Below are 20,955 nucleotides of genomic sequence, written 5' to 3'. Positions count from 1 at the left end.
CATACACCAAATATAGTTGACCTATTGCATATAGTATTAGAAAAAAAGACCAAAACTCAAAAACTTAACTTTGACCACTGAACCATGAAAACGAGGTCAAGGTCAGATGACACCTGCCAGCTAGACATGTACACCTTACAATCATTCCATACACCAAATATAGTAGACCTATTGCATACAGTATAAGAAAAACAGACCAAAACACAAAAACTTAACTATAACCACTGAACCATGAAAATGAGGTCAAGGTCAGATGACACCTGCCAGTTGGACATGTACACCTTACAGTCCTTCCATACACCGAATATACTAGACCTATTGCTTATAGAATCTGAGATATGGACTTGACCACCAAAACTTAACCTTGTTCACTGATCCATAAAATGAGGTCGAGGTCAAGTGAAAACTGTCTGACGGGCATGAGGACCTTGCAAGGTACGCACATACCAAATATAGTTATCCTACTACTTATAATAAGAGAGAATTTAACATTACAAAAAATGTTAACTTTTTTTTCAAGTAGTCACTGAACCATGAAAATGAGGTCAAGGACATTGGACATGTGACTGACGGAAACTTCGTAACATAAGGCATCCATATACAAAGTATGAAGCATCCAGGTCTTCTACCTTCTAAAATATAAAGCTTTTAAGAAGTTAGCTAACGCCGCCGCCGCAGCCGAATCACTATCCCTATGTCGAGCTTTCTGCGACAAAAGTCGCAGGCTCGACAAAAACCGTCCTATATTGGCAGTATAGAATATTTATGTTTAAGGGGTTGAAAAATATGAGTTTTTCATATTTTTAATAATTTATGATACGAGAGGTTTGAGGATCCTCCATGTGAGATATGCGCCCTATTGTGTAATATAAAAGTGTTGTTTTGACAGTTAAAATTATGTATAGTTTAGAGGTAAGGATATGAGTACATTTTGAACTTTACATTTGAAGGGTGTAAGACCGGACCCCTTATATATAAATGACAAAAACTATGGCGAACTAGACCTATATTAACAAGGATTTGAATAAGATATAAAATTTAGGGTGATTATCTGTATGATTGAGGGATAACAAAAAAAGTTCGAATATAGAGTAGACATGACCCTGGGAATTTACCCCAGAGTAAAATTGATATGATCTTGTGATGGCATGCAAGAACATATATGTTTGGGGGCAGACATTCTAAAAGTCTTTTATTTTACTATGAGGGTCAATGTCAGATGTCATCATCTATGGTATGCCACATGTCATCATTAAGTGTTACACCCATGTGCCAAATATCAAAAACCCATGATAATGCATAACTAGAGGCTCTCAAGAGCCTGTGTCGCTCACCTGAATCTACTTTGGTTTTAGAAATCATGTAAAGATAGATAAAAATCATAACAGATACCCAAATAATGATTGAGGCCAAATTTTGATTAATATTGGTCCCGTTATTTAATAAAATATCCTGGTGGCCATCTTGAACAGTAAATCAGCAACAAAGTAGCAACACTTGGTCAGCACTTCATAAGGAACATTCATGCCATGTTTGGTTTCATTCCATTCAGTGGTACTCTAAAAGAAGACATTTGTATGTATTTCCCATAGGGTCCTATGTTAAACTAAGCCCCCCCCCCCTAGCGGCCATCTTGGATGATGGATCGACTGCAAAGTAACAACTCTTGGTCAGCAACTCATAAGGAACATTCATGCCATGTTTGGTTCAATTCCATTCAGTGGTTCTCTAAAAGAAGTCATTTGTATGCATTTCCCATAGGGTCCTATGTTAAACTAAGTCCCCCGCTGTCGGCCATCTTGGATGATGGATCGGCTTCAAAGTAACAACACTTGGTCAACATCTCATAAGGAACATTCATGCCATGTTTGGTTCCATTCCATTATTGGTTCTCTAAAAGAAGACATTTTTATGTATTTCCCAAAGGGTCCTATGTAAAACTAAGTCCCCCGCTGGCTGCCATCTTGGATGATGGATCGGCTACAAAGTAACAACACTTGGTCAGCATCTCATAAGGAAGATTCATGCCATGTTTGGTTTCATTCCATTCAGTGGTTCTCTAAAAGAAGACATTTGTATGTATTTCCCATAGGGTCCTATGTTAAACTAAGCCCCCCCCCCCTAGCGGCCATCTTGGATGATGGATCGACTGCAAAGTAACAACTCTTGGTCAACAACTCATAAGGAACATTCATGCCATGTTTGGTTCAATTCCATTCAGTGGTTCTCTAAAAGAAGTCATTTGTATGCACTTCCCATAGGGTCCTATGTTAAACTAAGTCCCCCGCTGTCGGCCATCTTGGATGATGGATCGGCTTCAAAGTAACAACACTTGGTCAACATCTCATAAGGAAATTCATGCCATGTTTGGTTCCATTCCATTATTGGTTCTCTAAAAGAAGACATTTTTATGTATTTCCCAAAGGGTCCTATGTAAAACTAAGTCCCCCGCTGGCTGCCATCTTGGATGATGGATCGGCTACAAAGTAACAACACTTGATCAGCATCTCATAAGGAAGATTCATGCCATGTTTGGTTTCATTCTATTCAGTGGTTCTCTAAAAGAAGACATTTGTATGTATTTCCCATAGGTCCTTTGTTAAACTAAGTTCCCTGTTGTCGGCCATCTTGGATGATGGACCGACTGCAAAGTAACAACACTTGGTCAGCACCTCATAAGGAACATTCATGCCATGTTTGGTTTCATTCCATTCAGTGGTTCTCTAAAAGAAGACATTTGTATGTATTTCCCATAGGGTTTTATGCTAAACTAAGTCCCCCGCTGGCGGCCATCTTGGATGATGGATCGGCTACAAAGGAACAACTCTTGGTCAGAACCTCATAAGGAACATTCATGCCATGTTTGGTTTCATTCCATTCAGTGGTTCTCTAAAAGAAGACATTTGTATGTATTTCCCATAGGGTCCTATGTTAAACTAAGTCCCCCGCTGGTGGCCATCTTGGATGATGGACCGACTGCAAAGTAACAACACTTGGTCAGCATCTCATAAGGAACATTCATGCCATGTTTGGTTCCATTCCATTCAGTGGTTCTCTGAAAGAAGACATTTTTATGTATTTCCCATAGGGTTTTATGCTAAACTAAGTCCCCCGCTGGCGGCCATCTTGGATGATGGATCGGCTACAAAGTAACAACACTTGGTCAGCACCTCATAAGGAACATTCATGCCATGTTTGGTTTCATTCAATTCAGTGGTTCTCTAAAAGAAGTCATTTGTATGCATTTCCCATAGGGTCCTATTATAAACTAAGTCCCCCGCTGGCGGCCATCTTGGATGATGGATCGGCTACAAAGTAACAACACTTGGTCAGCACCTCATAAGGAACATTCATGACATGTTTGGTTTCATTCCATTCAGTGGTTCTCTAGAAGAAGTTCAAAATTTTAAAAGTTAACGCCGACGACGGACGACGACGGACGACGGACGACGGACGCCAAGTGATGAGAAAAGCTATAAAGCCTATTTGATCATAATTACAAATTGTACACCACATTTACAAAATTCCCAGTTCTTTCACGATGACAGTCTGTGTTGGAATTATTAGAATACAGCATAATTTAAAAGTTATTCAGAGTGTTCAATTTATATTTTTTCTTTTATCTAAATAATTTGTAATGGAATTAAAAATTGACAATTTCTGCTCCTCTGATAATAATATTTTTCCAATTTTAACATGTCCTTTAAATTTGGATATCAAATAATTTTCATCTATTTCAAGAACGTCATTCTTGTCCAGCTGAAGAGATGCTTCTAACGTTTATTCTTGCACAGCTGGTTGTTCAGCTTCCCAAGTTTTGCTTCAGCAAATGTCATGGTCTTTTCTCTAATTTTTCCCAAATAAACACTCAAATTATTGTATTCTACAACTGCCACTGTCACCTGGAAAAGAAATATACATCTATATATATATACATATATTATTTATTACTTTCATAATATTAATATACTTAATATATTGCTGAACCATAAAAACTCAATTTACATCGGATACCTTAGTAAAAGAAATTAATTTCTTCCTTTTTAGGAGTATAGAATACACCTTTATCTTTCTAAACAAAAGTCTCAGAGTAAATATATCCAGTGAGTAGTATTTGAATTTTCTTTCAAAGCAAACAATTTGAAACTAATAAGGTAATGTATTTATCAATATGTCCATACATATTACCACATAGAATCTATCTCTAGCAGACCTGGTTCAATTGTTTCCTATAATGCTAATTTTGCATCTAATAAGAGATCGCAGAAACTTAGAACACATATAATAATACTGACTGGCTCTAAATCCTGGCTGTCATATCCGACTTCAACTTGAGCTTGACTTGGTTTCTGAAAAAAAATATAATTTAATTTTTTGGAAAAATAGAAATGAACAGATGAGTATATCTCCCGGTACATTCTAACAGGTCTTTGCATTTTGTTCATTACATATATATCAAGAATTGTTGATTGATTAATAGGTGGTATTAAGCACCACTTTTATCACTATTGGCAAATTCTAGGCAGCCTTTTTACATTGGAGGGGGAAAATGGGGTGCCGAGAGAACCACAACATTTTAGCAGTAAAACTAGCAATCCTAGTCAATAAAGATTTGGAGTCGAACACACATGCCGCAACCAAACTAAGATCCACAAGACTCAGTGTTGACAGATGAAGGATACAATAGACGAACAACTTAAAACATTCATCCATTAAAAAAGAGTGCCCACACTGAAATGTCTCACGGTCTTTACTAACCGTTGATATCATGTTGATATAGTCCTTAATATAAAGTTTTACTACAACTATCACATAAACTTAACATGATCCAAGAAAACGAGGCCAATGTCAAATAATCAAAACTGGAAATACATGTACACCTTACAATCATTCCATACACCAAATATACTTTAAATATAGTTGACCTATTGCATATCTAAAGAACAACCTTAACCCGGAAAACTTAATAATCATCAATGAACCTTGAAAATGAGGCCAACATCAGATGAACCCTGCCAGACAGACATGTCATTACATGCTTTAAACATAGTTGACCTATTGCATAAAGTATCTAAGAAACAAACTTAACCAGGAAAACTTAAGATTGGTCAATGAACCATGAAAATGAGGTCAAGGTCATAAATTAACTTGCCAGACAGACATATAAACCTTACAATCATTACATATACCAAATATTATAGTTGACCGTTTGCAGCTTTGCTTACAGAATAAGAAAAACAGACCAAAAAAACTAAAATTCCTCAAAATCTTCAAATTGAGAAATGGACCGTAAAAATGAGATCAAGGTCAAATAAAACATACCAGACTGACATTCAAATCGTAAAATATTTTCATACATCATATAAAGTTGACCTATGCATACAGTACCAGAAAAACAAGCAAAAAAAACTTAACTTTAACCACATAATCATGAAATGAGGTCAAGGTCAGATAACACCTGCCAGTTGGACATGAACACCTTACAATCATTGCATACACCAAATATTGTAGACCTTTTGCTCATAGTATCTGAGAAATAGACTTGACCACGAAAAATCAAGTAGTCAATGAACCATGAAAACGAGGTCAAGGACAATGGATATCTGAGACTGACAGATGGAAACTTTATAACTTAAGGCATCTATAAACAAAGTATGAAGGATCCAGGTCTTCTAACTTCTGAAATATTAAGCTTTTAATAAGTTTGTTAAAGCATGGCTTATATTTAAATATCATTAACATGTTCTCATTCTTTCATATTCATGCAATATTTGTCAACGAAGTTTACACACTTATCAGTCATCATCAAGAGATAAACTGTGGCGGAGAGATCTCGCTGATAGAAATTAATGTTCTTCACAAATATATGTGTGTCCAAATTGACAGACTATCTTATACAACAATATATTGAACAGGGTTGGCAAAAACAAGTATTCCCAAGTCCAGATGGAAATACTAAGAAAACCAGGGTTTTAGCGATAAATACTGAATAATATTAAATATTAATATGAAGAGGAATCCTTGATCATTTAGAAAGGCATTTATAAATATACAATTTCTTGATAAGAGATATATGTATTTTTGAGAGACTTTATTTAAAGAGTATAAACTGGAAAAAGTAAAGATCCAGCAGCTCTTTAGACATACACAAAGACATGTGTGAGTGGGGGCGGGGTACTGGAGGGTTAGGATATTTCCTCTTGTTTAAAACTCGGTTTTCGTGGTCTTTTGCACTGAGCCGTTAAATTCTTTTTCTCTTAGATATTCCCATGTTCTTTACTTAATCAGGATCATTGATTTAGCAGAATAAGTAAGAAAAAAATCCTTTTACTTAGGCATGACAGGTTTTTGTATTTGTCATATTACTAAATCAGAGCATGGAAGTATTATATTGACAGGAATCCAACAAAAAATTGGCACATTCGCATCCCACTGATTTCTTTAGGAAAATTAAAGGTTCAGACTAAGTTTTTCAAGTACGTGCTAACTCCTTTGTGGGGTATCTGCGATGCAGCCTTCACCTGTTCTGTTAACTGAAGCTGGTCTTATCTACCTACCAATGTAAATAAACACGGAAACTCCCGTGGTTATTTGTGAAAAGCCACACGAATAACGACACCTGTTTCCGTTTAATAAACATGTCGAAAAGTATTTGATGTTTGGGAATAACTTAATAAATGGATATATTCAAAAGTTCAAATTGAACTACCACTTAATTCAAATAAAGTCTTATTTGGGATATTAGAAAATAACAGAAAAAACCTACACAAGAAACCTCATAATATTATTAACTAAATATCATATATGCACAAGGAGGTTATAACAAAAATGCAAGTTGGACAAGTAAATATAGTAGCCTTAAAAATTATCTTAAAGAAAATTTGTTTATTGAAAAAATAATATTTCATAAAAATAAACCATTGCAAAGAGCGCACTCCTGCTGGAACCCCTGGCTCAACTAATAGAATGATGATACAAGTAAATTTTTACGTAATAAAAATATCTACCAAATCCATGCTGCCCAGGTTAGTTTTTCTTTGTATACCATTATTATTATTTACTTATAAGTTTGTCAAATGATTCAAAATATCTACTATATGTACTTGTCTCGATTTTGCTGATGTACTATGGACTTATACTTACTATGATTATTTATACATGTAGTTTTTGACAATAAACACATTACAAAAAAAATCAGTCCATATTTAACAGAATGACATAAAAAAAACAAACTGCATTTAGAAGGAGGGCAAGATTATTTTTAGTTTTGTTTAATATGTTTAAATCATTGGAACTTCGAAATCGGGGAAACATCCGGAATTAAAAATGATAATTATGTTCCTGAAGTTGGGTGTTTGTGGAAAATAATGTGAGGCGCGTATAGTGTGCAGAATCACGAAGGATCAATGAGTTAAAGGTTGTAAATTTTTACAAGAATATTTTATATGGTTATCTCTATTGTCTAAATGTGGAAAAATGTTATAAACGTATTCAAAGATTTAAAAAGGTTGATAATATTATATGCATGTGATGACCTCTACATAGCGTGTATTAGGTTACAAAACAGATGAATTGTTACACCTGTTATAATAAAAATTGAAAAGTTAAAACCCACTTTCAACATTCAACTTTCTTCCGAGATTGCTCAATTGCTCGATGTTTTGGGGAATTAATTGTTTCTTGTTGAATTGTATGAAATATTTGATATTGGACTTCTGTAAACAAATTATGAAATAAATGTTCTTCAGTTTTTGTAAAAACAGTGTGGGGGGAAGGGATGGGTAGAGCCACACTTACATTTAAACGTGTTAAGAAAGAATCGTGTTACGCTCGTAAATGGTTAAGTTGATGCAAAGAATTCTTCCTAAAGGACAAAAAAATTAAGATGTTTTCGAGTTACCCGAATTGATAAGTTTTTGATAAGGGAATGCAAAGAATTCCCTTAAATTCGTAAGAAATTGAAAAAAAAAAATTATGTCTTAAGGAAAGATCATAAGTATATACTTTTTGAGATAGAATTTTCTTATACTTTGCCAAAAGGAAGATTTTACTATGCTTTTTTCAAAAATTTAATAAAAAGTATGGGTCACTGTGCTATTTTCCAAGCTATGAGTTGTTGAAAATTGTCTAAATTTGGTTAGATTGTTCATGAAAAAAACACATTTGTGTGCATAAAAAAAATTCTGTGAGATAGAATTTTGAAATAAATTGTAAGAAGATAGGTTTTATAATATGTTTTAAAAAAAGAAAAAGAAAAAATGGTGTCACTGAACTTGTTTTCTTGCTACAAGTAAAAATTAAAAATTTCTCTATCAGTTCAGTATATATTTGTTACTAACAGAGTTATCTCCCCTTAAATGGCTTATTTGAAAACAAGAGTGCACATGCTGAAATGTCTCGCCTTCTTTACTAACCATTGATGTTATGTTGATAGTCCTAAATGAAAGCTTTACTACAACTATTACATAAACTTAACATGATCCAAGAAAATGAAGTCAAGGTCATATAAACCAAACGAGAAATACATGTACACCTTACAATCATTCAATACACTAAATATGGTTGACCTATTGCTTATAGTTTATAAGAAACAGACTTAACCATGAAAACTAAACATTGACCAATGAATCGTGAAAATGAGGTCAAGGTCAGATGAACCATGCCAGTCAAACATGAACAGCTTACAATCCTTCCATACAACAAATATAGCTGACCTATTGCTTATAGTTTAAGAAAAACAGACTGAAACACATAAACTTAACACTGAGCAATGAACCATGAAAATGAGGTCAAGGTCAAATAAAACCTGCGAGACTGACATGTACATCATAGAATATTTCCATACACCAAATATAGTTGACTTATTGCATATAGTATAAGAAGAAAGACCAAAACTCAAAAACTAAACTATAACCACTGAACCATGAAAATGAGGTCAAAGTCAGATGACACCTGCCAGTTGGACATGTACACCTTACAATCATTCCATACACCAAATATAGAAGACCTATTGCATAAAGTATAAGAAAAACGGACCAAAACACAAAAACTAAACTATAACCACTGAACCATGAAAATGAGGTCAAGGTCAGACGACACCTGCCAGCTAGACATGTACACCTTACAATCATTCCATACACCAAATATAGTAGACCTATTGCATACAGTATAAGAAAAACAGACCAAAACACAAAAACCTAACTATAACCACTGAACCATGAAAATGAGGTCAAGGTCAGATGACACCTGCCAGTTGGACATGTACACCTTACAGTCCTTCCATACACCGAATATACTAGACCTATTGCTTATAGTATCTGAGATATGGACTTGACCACCAAAACTTAACCTTGTTCACTGATCCATGAAATGAGGTCGAGGTCAAGTGAAAACTGTCTGACAGGCATGAGGACCTTGCAAGGTACGCACATACCAAATATAGTTATCCTATTACTTATAATAAGAGAGAATTTAACATTACAAAATATCTTAACTTTTTTTTCAAGTAGTCACTGAACCATGAAAATGAGGTCAAGGACATTGGACATGTGACTGACGGAAACTTCGTAACATGAGGCATCCATATACAAAGTATGAAGCATCTAGGTCTTCCACCTTCTAAAATATAAAGCTTTTAAGAAGTTAGCTAACGCCGCCGCCGCTGCCAGATCACTATCCCTATGTCGAGCTTTCTGCGACAAAAGTCGCAGGCTCGACAAAAGTCGCAGGCTCGACAAAAATGATTCTAAAAACACAAAATTTGATATTTGTTTGAATATTTTGAATAATACAATAAATCACCAAGTTTTCTTTATATAAATAAACAATCTAACCAATAAATTGCAAATCTGTCTCCAAATTTGCAGATTTGGGCAAATAACTAGACCAATTTTGTACTGAGATTGTACAATCCAAGATGGCAGTATACCATGAATCTACCTGAAGGGCTGTCAATCATTCTAAGATTGACATAAGATTGCTTCTTGTTACACTCTAATTCACTGAGACAGTATTAAGATACTCTCGGAGAAGATATTAAGTGCTAAGAGAGCTTCTTGTTACCGGCTCCAAGATTGTTTCTAAATTTCTGGGCACGGTAAACAACATCTCCATAAAAATGAGGATGTGTTATCACGTTTGAAATAAGTTTTCTACACTTCAAAACCAAATCTTTATATCTATGGAAGAATTTAGTAAAGGTTTTAATGAAATTTGTAGAAACGAAATCCCTGACGTTAGTCCATGTCTCAGTCCTATAAAATGAGACCAAGGATGATGCACATACGACAGACAGAAACTTCCTAACACCCTCATGCCTGGTTCTTAGAAATTGAAGTTCAGTGTTTTTGATGTTTTCTAAACATATATATATATATATATATATACAAGTCTAAATTGAAAACAACGTTCAAACCTACGGTTGCGTTGGATAAAAACCGCAATTTTTATATGTGTGCATGCAAAACAAATTTCTTGTTAGAGGGGTCTAAATACAGCACAAACAACATTTTCCAAAAGACCAAAAAAGTGAAAAAGTATATTTTAACAAAACGCATTTACTAACAGGTCGAACAACAAATGTTCTTAAACCCTGCTGACTGCCATAGGCGATTGCCAAATAAACGGATCACTGATGTAATAAATGGATCTTAATTATAAATTTAATACTAAACAGAAAACAATAAACTTGCGGAAAAGATGATATACTGCAAACAAAAGGTGCAAAGGTTTTTGTACACCAAATATATATATATATACATATATAGGCAGTATTTTGACGATAACAGACAAATGAGATATACAGTGTCCATGAAAAAATGTTATGATTAATAAAGACATATAAATTAGATATTAAACAGTATCAGCGATCAGTGCAATGTTGTCATGGTAATCAAGAGAAATTCACGGAAAGATGAAAATATGACTTTAATATTTATATAAGTAAAACATTCTGAATGTCCAAGCTTGGACTGATACATTTATCTATTGTAAGTTCCAGGTCTAAGATTCTAAGCTATGGATTTTGCTTACTCCAATAATTTAATTGCCGGTTGACAAGTAAACAACGTTTTTTATTATCTTTTACTTCTCTTTTCAAAATCATTAGATTGCTAAATAAGTTCTCATGTCAAAATAAGACAAAAACACATTATAAACATGTCATAATTTTTTTTCTGTTATGTGAATGTTTAATATGGAAAACGGCATCATTGACCCCTCGGAGCTTGACTCCTATCGTCATTAAATAATTTACCCATCTATTTAAATCATTGATTTAACGACTATTTGTTTGACTATATATACTAAAGCTACGTGTGTTTACATACCTCTACATGTCAAAGTTTCGAAGAATCCTTCAAACATCGTATAATAATGCTATCTTCAGACTTTTCTTTTTTCACCAATTGGGTTCCTTCAATTTTCCACAAAACCATATTGTAAATTTTCTAAGTTCTTGTGACTGATCAGATAACGCAACTGACTAAAGCCTTATAAATCAATTATTCAAAACAACAAATCCAGTGGCCAAGCCTCGGAGATATCACTCAGCTTGACTCTTAGATTTTATAAATTACGACATGTCAATATGCGACTTTGATGTACATGTTCTAATCATGGATGTACAAAGTTTTTTATACACCTATGTTCTAATTGAAACAGTACAGAGATCAGAAAAGCAAAAGGATAAAATAGAATTGTGGGGTTTCGGGTTAGGTTAATTTATTTGTTGTTTAATGCAAACAGCTGTTGATATTTATAAGGGTTGTACGTTTTATTTGCTTTCAGTAGATTTCAACAAAATTCGGTGTTAAGAATTTATTTTGAAACAGAATTCATTCCGACGAAATCTTTAAATAGCAGTAAATAAAACAAATCATACATTAATATTGCAAAAATAGTGCTTGGACTTGGAAGCAACGATGTATTTCCTTAACATAATTAGTACCCTAGTTTTTTTGCTAAAAATAATAGATATAAACATATAATGAGAGAAAGTCTAGATAATAGCCAAAATGCATTCTTTCGAGGTCGTCGGATCTTTATGAAAAAACAACACTGTACACAATAATTTTCAACGAAATCGACAAAGTTTTAAACGCGGTCCGCGAAGAGGACCCTGAAATGAACTGTCACGCAAAACAAAATATCCATATTACCGCTGGCTCAATAAAACAAATGTGACTTATTGAATAGCGCCAGATGTGTATAGAGTAACAGGATACTTCATTTGTACAAAATAAAATGTATTTGTTTACCTGCTTTTTGTGAAATAGTACGAAAGTTTTGCCACACATCAATTCAGATTAATGGCAGTGCTCATGTTTTTGTAGAAAACGATAAAAAAAAAAAAATATCGGCAGAAAATTAGCACCATTCATGCTTTAAGAGGCATTGAATTGAATTAAATATATATTTTTTTTTAATTGATTAATTATGATTATGAGGGGGGAAATGATACAAGATCCCTTCCATTTCCCCGGCGTTTTTTTTTCACGATGTAAATGTGACTTTCTGTTCATTTAATATAGTCCATCATTATAATGCCACATATACATTATAATGCCACCAGATTAAAAACATTTTTTTTTACGTTGTATGCTGTTTTGGACTAGTCCAATTTTGACTGGTCCTAGCTTGCTCATGAACAGTATAACTCTCTGAAATTTTAATAACATAACTGTAGTACTTCAGAAAATATTAACAATTGAGGATAAAGGAATTACAAACTTGAAAGATAAATCGAGATCTTGTTTTACCTTTAATTTCAGTCAGAAATTTGGTTTTTTAACTCTTTTTTTTTTGTAGTTTATATCCGTTCACTCAGACACCACGATACGCCAAATAAGTATTTTACCTTCATTGATAAAGAAATTCCTGTTACAAAATGTTACAAATACTTTAGATTACGTTTTGTCCTAATGCTAGACAAAATAGCCTCAAGCCATGTTGACACCCTGTAGCCAGTGTGATGAACCAGAGAAATATTAGATACTAAAGTGTCAACGCAAATTGTTGAAATCATGTTCATGTTGTATAAACATGATTTTTGAATAACTAAGAAAATCAAAGTCTTCTCATTTCGATCACTGTACGACATAATTTCTCGAATGAGCAAAACCCATACCGTGTAGTAATTTATTTATTTTATTTAGATATAAAAGTCCGCCATGACAAAAAAAGTATTGTATATGTCAAATTAATACTGCATGCTCATATAAAAGATTTTTTATAGACTGTTTGATTGCGTGGCACCTTTTGTCGGGTTGTAACTTGAGGACAACTGTGGTTCCATATGGAACCTAAATAATCCATGCAGACTTTGTAAAGAGACTACATTTTATTCATGTTCACTATTCAAGTCAAATATCATATAACTGAACTACATTATACATGACAACACGTGCAAGATTACAACTGTGGATTGCTGACATACTCATATTGCACATATGGTTAAAATAAATAGATACCGGATACATAAATACGTGCGGTCAAGCCGCTGACAAACTTTTATTACAATTCTGAATGTCTGATAGCAAAAGTATTCTTTTAAAATAATTAAATCGCTCGCCTTTACTTATTTCAAATCGCTCGCTCGCTCGCCCTAATTTTTGGACTCGAAAAATTCGTAGAACAAGAAATTAAATTGGTGTGGCCTTATCTATAATTTATAGACATGTGATATTAATTTTATATGAAATAGATGATCGTAACAAACTCATAAATATGATTTACTTTTGGCCAATCAATTAATTACTTGTGAGTATATGAATTATTTTTGAATATATATAGACAAGAGATCCGGAATTCGTTGTTAATGTTAATATGTTCACCGTGCATGAGACTTATACGAGCATGTTTGACTTATATCTGCAAGTTTCTTTATATCAATTAAAGAAATTTCATATGTCTTCTATTGTCATATAGTCAGATCTTAATTCGTTTACTCAACGGAAAACTACAATGTAATGTGTATAAATGAAATTATTAAGTTTGTTTATGCCTTATGGACAGTTTTACTTCGATGATAAGTGATTTGATAAATTTAGAATGAAAATGTATAGTTAGCTCTGTCAGATTACTGACATAATAGTACTTTTAAATCTCTAAATTAGGGCAAGGATATGAGGAAGCGGTACATATATACTTAATAATTAGTTTATTAAGGATGGAAAAATTCATGCCCTTTTTGTTACATATTAACAGAACTAATATGTTAATTGACTCTAAATCTTATCATCAAACGCATCACACAGTACGCAAAACACATCACACTGGGTGCACAACATGCGTCCTGACTGTGTTTCATTTAATAGACGGGTGGTATGGAACAGTCCAATTTGTAAGCAATTAAATTATTAACACATCATATGTAGTTTTTGAACAGCAGTATTTGAAATTTAAAATTCGTGTTAAAAATCGGATGTTTTTTTTTTCATTGAGAAGAATATATTGAAACTAGAGGCTCTCAAGAGCCTGTGTCGCTCACCTGTATTTTCTGATGCTTTGGAAATCATGTAAAATAAGGTTAAAATCATAATTAATAGTATTAGATATTAGATATTATAATGATATCTAAGATAATAACAAAAAACTGAAATTTCTGTAAAATTACTAACTCAGGGGCAGCAACCCAACAACGGGTTGTCGGATTCGTCTGAAAATTTCAGAGCAGATAAATCTAAATCTGATGAACATTTTTGCCACCTGTCAGATTTGTTCTAAATGCTTTAGTTTCAGAGATATAAACCAAAAACTGCATTTTACCCCCATGTTCTATTTTTAACCAAGTCGGCCATGATGGTTGGAAGGCAGGGTCATCGGACAAATTTTTTAAACTAGATACCCTAATAATGATTATGGCAAAGTATGGTTAAATTTGTCTCAGTAGTTTCAGAGAAGAAGATTTTTGTAGAAGATTACAATAATTTACGAAAAATTGTTAAAAATTGACTATAAAGGGCAATAACTCCAAAAGGGGTCGACTGACAATTTTGGTCATGACGACTTATTTCTAGATCTTACTTTGCTGAACATTATTGCTGTTTACAGTTTATCTCTATCTATAATAATATTCAAGATAATAACCAATAAAATGCTCCGCAGGGCGCAGCTTGATACGACCGCAGAGGTCGAACCCTGAACAGTTGGGGCAAGTATGGACACAACATTCAAGCTTGATACAGCTTTGCATTTGGATTGTGATTAAATATTTGACACAGCATAGGTTTCTGACACAGAATGAATGTGGTCTAAGAACTTAAAAATTTAAATTGGACATTCACCTATTATGGTCCAATATCCAAAATCTAAATACATGGTTAGATTCAGCATATCAAAGAACCCCAAGAATTCAATTTTTGATGAAATCAAACAAAGTTTAATTTTGGACCCTTTTGACCTCAATGTGGACAAAGTTGATAACAGGGCCCAAAAATCAAAAATCTAAATACATGGTTAGATTCAGCATATCAAAGAACCCCATATATTCAATTTTTGTTGAAATCAAACAAAGTTTAATTTTGGACCCCGATTTGGACCAACTTGAAAACTGGGCCCATAATTAAAAATCTAAATACATGTTTAGATTCAGCATATCAAAGAACCCTAAGAATTCAATTTTTGTTAAAATCAAACTAAGTTTAATTTTGGACCCTTTGGACCTTAATGTAGACCAATTTGAAAACGGAACCAAAAATTAAGAATCTAAATACATGGTTAGATTCGGCATATCAAAGAACCCCAATAATTCAATTTTTGATGAAATCAAACTAAGTTTAATTTTGGACCCTTTGGACCTCAATGTGGACCAATTTAAAAACGGGGCCCAAAATCCAAAAACTAAATACACGGTTAGATTCAGCATATTAAAGAACCCCAAGAATTCAAGAATAAAACCCCATTGAAATTGGTCAAGAAATAAGCAATTTATACGAAGTATCTTCTTTTGCACAATACTGTGCAATTAAATATTTCTTGCTATTGCGCAATACTGTACAATTGACAATTTCTTGTTATTGCGCAATATTGTGCTATTGGATATTTCTTGCTATTGCGCAATACTGTGCAATTGAAGATTTCTTGCTATTGCGCAATACTGTGCAATTGAAGATTTCTTGCTATTGTGCAATACTGTGCAATTGAAAATTTCTTGCTATTGCACAATACTTATTATATAATAATTTACACATCCTGTTTGGTGTGTATCTCCTACCATATCATTATTATTTGCTTTTAAATATAAATCAGAAATAACCAACTTAAAATGGAAAATTTTAAAAATAAAAAAAAAAAGGAAAAAAGAACCCCCCCCCCCCCAAATTTTTTGAACCCCCTTATGATTCATCACCCCCAAACTCAATCCCAGCCTTCCCTTTGTGGTATGGTACCTTGCAGTACAATTTCAGAGAGATCCATACACTTGAACACAAGTTATTGTCTGGAAACTAGAAAAATGTTTTTTTTTTGCCCCTTTTTGGCCCCAAATTCCTAATCGTTTTGGGCAATTACCCCCAAACTCAAACCCAGCTTTTCCTTTGTGATATAAAACCTTGCAGTACAATTTCAGAAAGATCCATACACTTACACACAAGTTATTGTCCTGAAACTAGAAAAATGCTTGTTTTTTGCTCCTTTTTGGCCCCTAATTCCTAAAATATTGAGGCAATTACCCGCAAAATCAATCCAAACATTCCCTTTGTGATATGGAACCTTGCAGTACAATTTCAGAGAGATCAATACACTTGAACACAAGTTATTGTTTGGAAACTAGAACAATGCTTATTTTTGGCCCCTTTTTGGCCCCCAATTCCTAAACGTTTCGGCAATTACCCCCAAACTCAAACCCAGCTTTCCCTTTGTGATATGGAACCTTGTAGTACAATTTCATAAAGATCCATACACTTACACACAAGTTATTGTCATGAAACTAGAAAAATGCTTGTTTTTTGCCCCTTTTTTTGGCCCCTAATTCCTTAAATTTTGAGGCAATTACCCCCAAAATCAATCCCAGCATTCCTTTTGTGATATGGAACCTTGTGGTACAATGTCAGAGAGATCCATACACTGACACACAAGTTATGTCTGGAAGTTACAAAAATGCTTATTTTTGGCCCCTTTTTGGCCCCTAATTCCTTTACTGTTGGTACCATAACCCCCAAAATCAATCCCAACCGTCCTTTTGTGGTATTGAACCTTGTGGTAAAATTTCAAAGAGATCCATTCACTTAAACTAAAGTTAGAGTGCGAAAACCAATGTGTCTTTGGACGACGCCGGACGATGCCAGACGACGACGACGATGCCAACGTCATACCAATATACGACCACAAAATTTTTTTTGCAGTCGTATAAAAACTGCAAAATTTCCTTAAAATTACCAATTCAGGGGCAGCAACCCAACAACAGGTTGTCAGATTTGTCTGAAAATTTCAGAGCAGATAGATCTTGACCTGATAATCAGTTTTACCCCATGTCAGATTTGCTCTAAATGCTTTGGTTTCAGAGATATAAGCCAAAATCTACATTTTACCCCTATGTTCTATTTTTAGCCATGGCGGCCATCTTGGTTGGTTGGCAGGGTCATCGGACACATTTTTTAAACTAGATACCCTAATGATGATTGTGGCCAAGTTTGGTTAAATTTGGCCAAGTGGTTTCAGAGGAGAAGATTTTTGTAAAAAGCTAACGACGACAGACGTCGAAGCCGACGCCGACGGATGACGGACGACAAGTGATGAGAAAAGCTCACTTGGCCCTTCGGGCCAGTTGAGCTAAAAATGAAACTGCTTTTCCTGGGTGTGTCCATGATAACACTTGTGGTTGCACCATTATACTGACTCGGTGAGTAAAAATTTCAAATACAATTTGATACACATATTTAAAGTACTGTTTATCTTGTTTGTGTACGTAACTTTTAACACATTTGAATTTGATATGGTCGTTAGTTTTAATTCTCGTCTGAAAAGCATCAGTCTGATTATTCATGTCTGAGCTTTTTATACATGTATAGTCGAATATACAGTATGGTTTTTTTTCATTAAATTAATTTTTTCATTAATGAAGGTGGCTTGCATACATCCACTTCATTTGAACTATTATAAGTATACCGTGGTTTCATTTGCAATTTGATTATTTCCTAAATATACTATGTATGCAGATAATTTTCACTTCGAAGTTGAAAGTCAGATTTCCGTGTTTCAACTTTGTCTGCTAAAGCCGGGAACAGTATATCTAATATATATGTACCCACTTTAAGAAATGGTATAGGGTTTTAGAAACTATACTAGTAAACAAAAGAAACAATACAAGTTAATGTATTTTCTATATACAGTGCTGTGTAGTGAAATTGGATACACTGTACCAAGGTTAATAAGTGCCCAATTGGTCAATTATTAACAGAGTGTTATTTTCTCATCAAAATCATTGACTTGAAGTAAATACGCAATTTGTTTTTGCAATTTTTGTTATTTCAAAAAATCTTCCTTTCACCCCAAAGTTCAAAGATAGATATTAGTACTTAACACTTTAAACTTAAACAATGTCTGCTTAAAATTTTGTATGCCTTTGCAAATATTTGATTACTTAATTCTCATCTGCAAAATTAAGTGATGAAGGTTGTCATCATTTTCCGCAAAATAAATTTGACCCTAATTGTGTGCAATAACACGGTACTGTTTCACTTTCCAACTTGGTCAGATTCTTTTAATCATATGCATTTGCTTTGCAAATGTATGTTTTTCATTGGATAATTTAACAGTATTATATTTCATGATATATTGGGCTTCAAACTTTTGTTTACTAGAATATTTGCCAAATGACGATATTGTGCCCATGCAGTGTTCGGCAAATTAAGAAATTAAGAAAAAAGAAAATTCCAGTTAGCTAGACTAGTCTGGAGCATACGACATCTTGCATACGTTCAAATAAGAAATCTTTATAAAAATATACTTTAATTAGTTCTGTAATATATTCATTTGACTGATATATACCAGAGGCATATATACATGTGTATATATGTCTCTGTATATACATACACAAACTGCCTGTTTGTCAGTCCTGTTATTCTCATACTGCAGTATGTACATGTACATTTGAATAAAAACGGGAGTTGACTTACTAATTTATATTTTGATTTATAATTTGCCATCCTGCATGTCTTTAAACATAGCTAACTATGTCTATAAATATGCACAAAACAATCACATTGTATACATATCAACAGAAGAATCCCGAGATAATATAGTAAAATTTACGGAACACGATGTCGCATGCGACGTCCACAAATAGTCAACTTTTATGCTTCTATTTCTATATATGTAGTAAGCATGGACTATTGACAAATTATTCTAAAAATGTGAAGAAATAAACAAAACATTAGTTATTCGATTTTTACTAGTGTAAATTTACGGCCTGATGCAATTTAGGAAGTCCTCATTACTGAATCTTGGATCGTTCAGAGGTCGTTTCAAACCCTTTTTTTCCTACGAACTTCTCCTTACCTCTAAATATTTAGATGGGGCAATATGCATAATAGATATCCATAGGCGGTAATGTTAAAGTTTTCTTCTGTTGCTCAGGCCATATCCTACACTTGGATATGTATGATGGCTCATTTTGAAGCTGAGACACTTGCACATGTGTGGTGCGATTTCGGGGTGGCAAGTGTGATTCGTTTTCCCGTCAAGTGCCCAACCCCGAAAGATAGTGAAAAATGTCACTCTCCTCAGGAAATAATCCATAAATTCTGACCATAAAAATCATTAAAAAATATGTCCTTTGAAATTATTTGTTCAGGTTTATTTTTTTATGCTTTTTTTCACATAACATCAGCTCTATAAAACACCAGTCCTAGTTCATTTATGTCAATTTTTAAAATCACAGCTTCCACAATTGTATGGCGGACTAATTTTTTAATGAGAGTCATAAATCTGTGTTCCTCATCTCAAGGTCCATTAGGGATATTGACCCATATTAGATCAGCTAATGTCAGATTCCACTTATATTGCAGTTTGTATCCCTTTAGTACACATTTCTGAACAATTCTGTGAAGTTTTAGCCATATCTGAAATAAAATAAGCTCATTTTAATACTTTTAGGTAGCAATGTTTATAACTGTTCAATATCCTTTTTAAAGAAGAAAAAAACACAATAAGCATATGTTATAAATTTACATTTTAAACATTTGTTTTAACTTTTATTGGTATAACACAATTCATAAGCCTCTTCTACCTTACAGACTTTCTACAAATCCTCATTTTTTGTTGCTAAATCATGTAAATATAGTGTTTTTCACTTAAAAACTATCAGATTTAAGAAATTTTTCCACCCTGATAGTCTTGTTTTCTATTATATTTTTTTTTATTGAATAAATATCTCAAATATATGTTCATTACTGTAAAGATTAGTCACAGACCTTTCTAAAACTAGTCTTGTTTTCAAAATCCATCAAGGAATAAGAATTTTAGAGGTTTTTTTTGTATGTGTGTTGAAAGTGGGAAAAATGGGTTATTTCTTTGGTGAAGAGTACATTGTGACGTCATTGTTTTTGTGACGTCATTGCATTATGACATCATAATTTAGAGTTGTACACATCTTACAGAGTGTATTGATTTTGAAACATGAAAGGCAAAAAGAAACGAAACAAGTTTAAGGTTGGTAACCAAGCATTTTTATCCCGTTATGATTCCCTAGCAACAAATCAAGATTGCAATGGTGTTGCTCCATCTACAGCTCCATCTACACAGGTTTTAAAAAATTCATCTATGCAAGTATCATCTGCATCATCTAAATATGAATTTCCTCATTCAACAACAAATGTATTGCCAAAAACACCCACAGAATCCCACTGGTTACCCCGCCTTACTGAAAAGGATTTCAAATTGTATTCTAAAGAAAGTTATGATAAGAAGTCATATGTAGCACCTCAGACTGAAAAGAGTGCTACTACGGTGAAACTC

General features: G+C 33.6%; 2 long non-coding RNA genes across 2 annotated transcripts in view; one reads left to right on the top strand and one right to left on the bottom strand.

The window, feature by feature from the left end:
- The window catches only part of LOC127701716 (uncharacterized), a 65,861-nt gene extending 49,131 nt beyond the window's left edge, over window positions 1-16,730 (bottom strand). Inside the window, exon 1 of the long non-coding RNA XR_007982153.1 lies at window positions 16,711-16,730. This is a non-coding gene — a long non-coding RNA (uncharacterized LOC127701716). The remainder of the gene's footprint in view (window positions 1-16,710) is intronic.
- LOC127701726 (uncharacterized) overlaps window positions 1-20,955 on the top strand; it is a 51,820-nt gene that overhangs the window by 6,942 nt on the left and 23,923 nt on the right. Inside the window, exon 2 of the long non-coding RNA XR_007982166.1 lies at window positions 9,422-9,606. This is a non-coding gene — a long non-coding RNA (uncharacterized LOC127701726). The remainder of the gene's footprint in view (window positions 1-9,421; window positions 9,607-20,955) is intronic.

The sequence above is a fragment of the Mytilus californianus genome, unplaced genomic scaffold (assembly GCF_021869535.1).
Source record: "Mytilus californianus isolate M0D057914Y unplaced genomic scaffold, xbMytCali1.0.p SCAF_5, whole genome shotgun sequence".
Lineage (NCBI taxonomy): Eukaryota > Metazoa > Mollusca > Bivalvia > Mytilida > Mytilidae > Mytilus > Mytilus californianus.
This window is presented reverse-complemented; position numbering and strand designations above follow the sequence as displayed.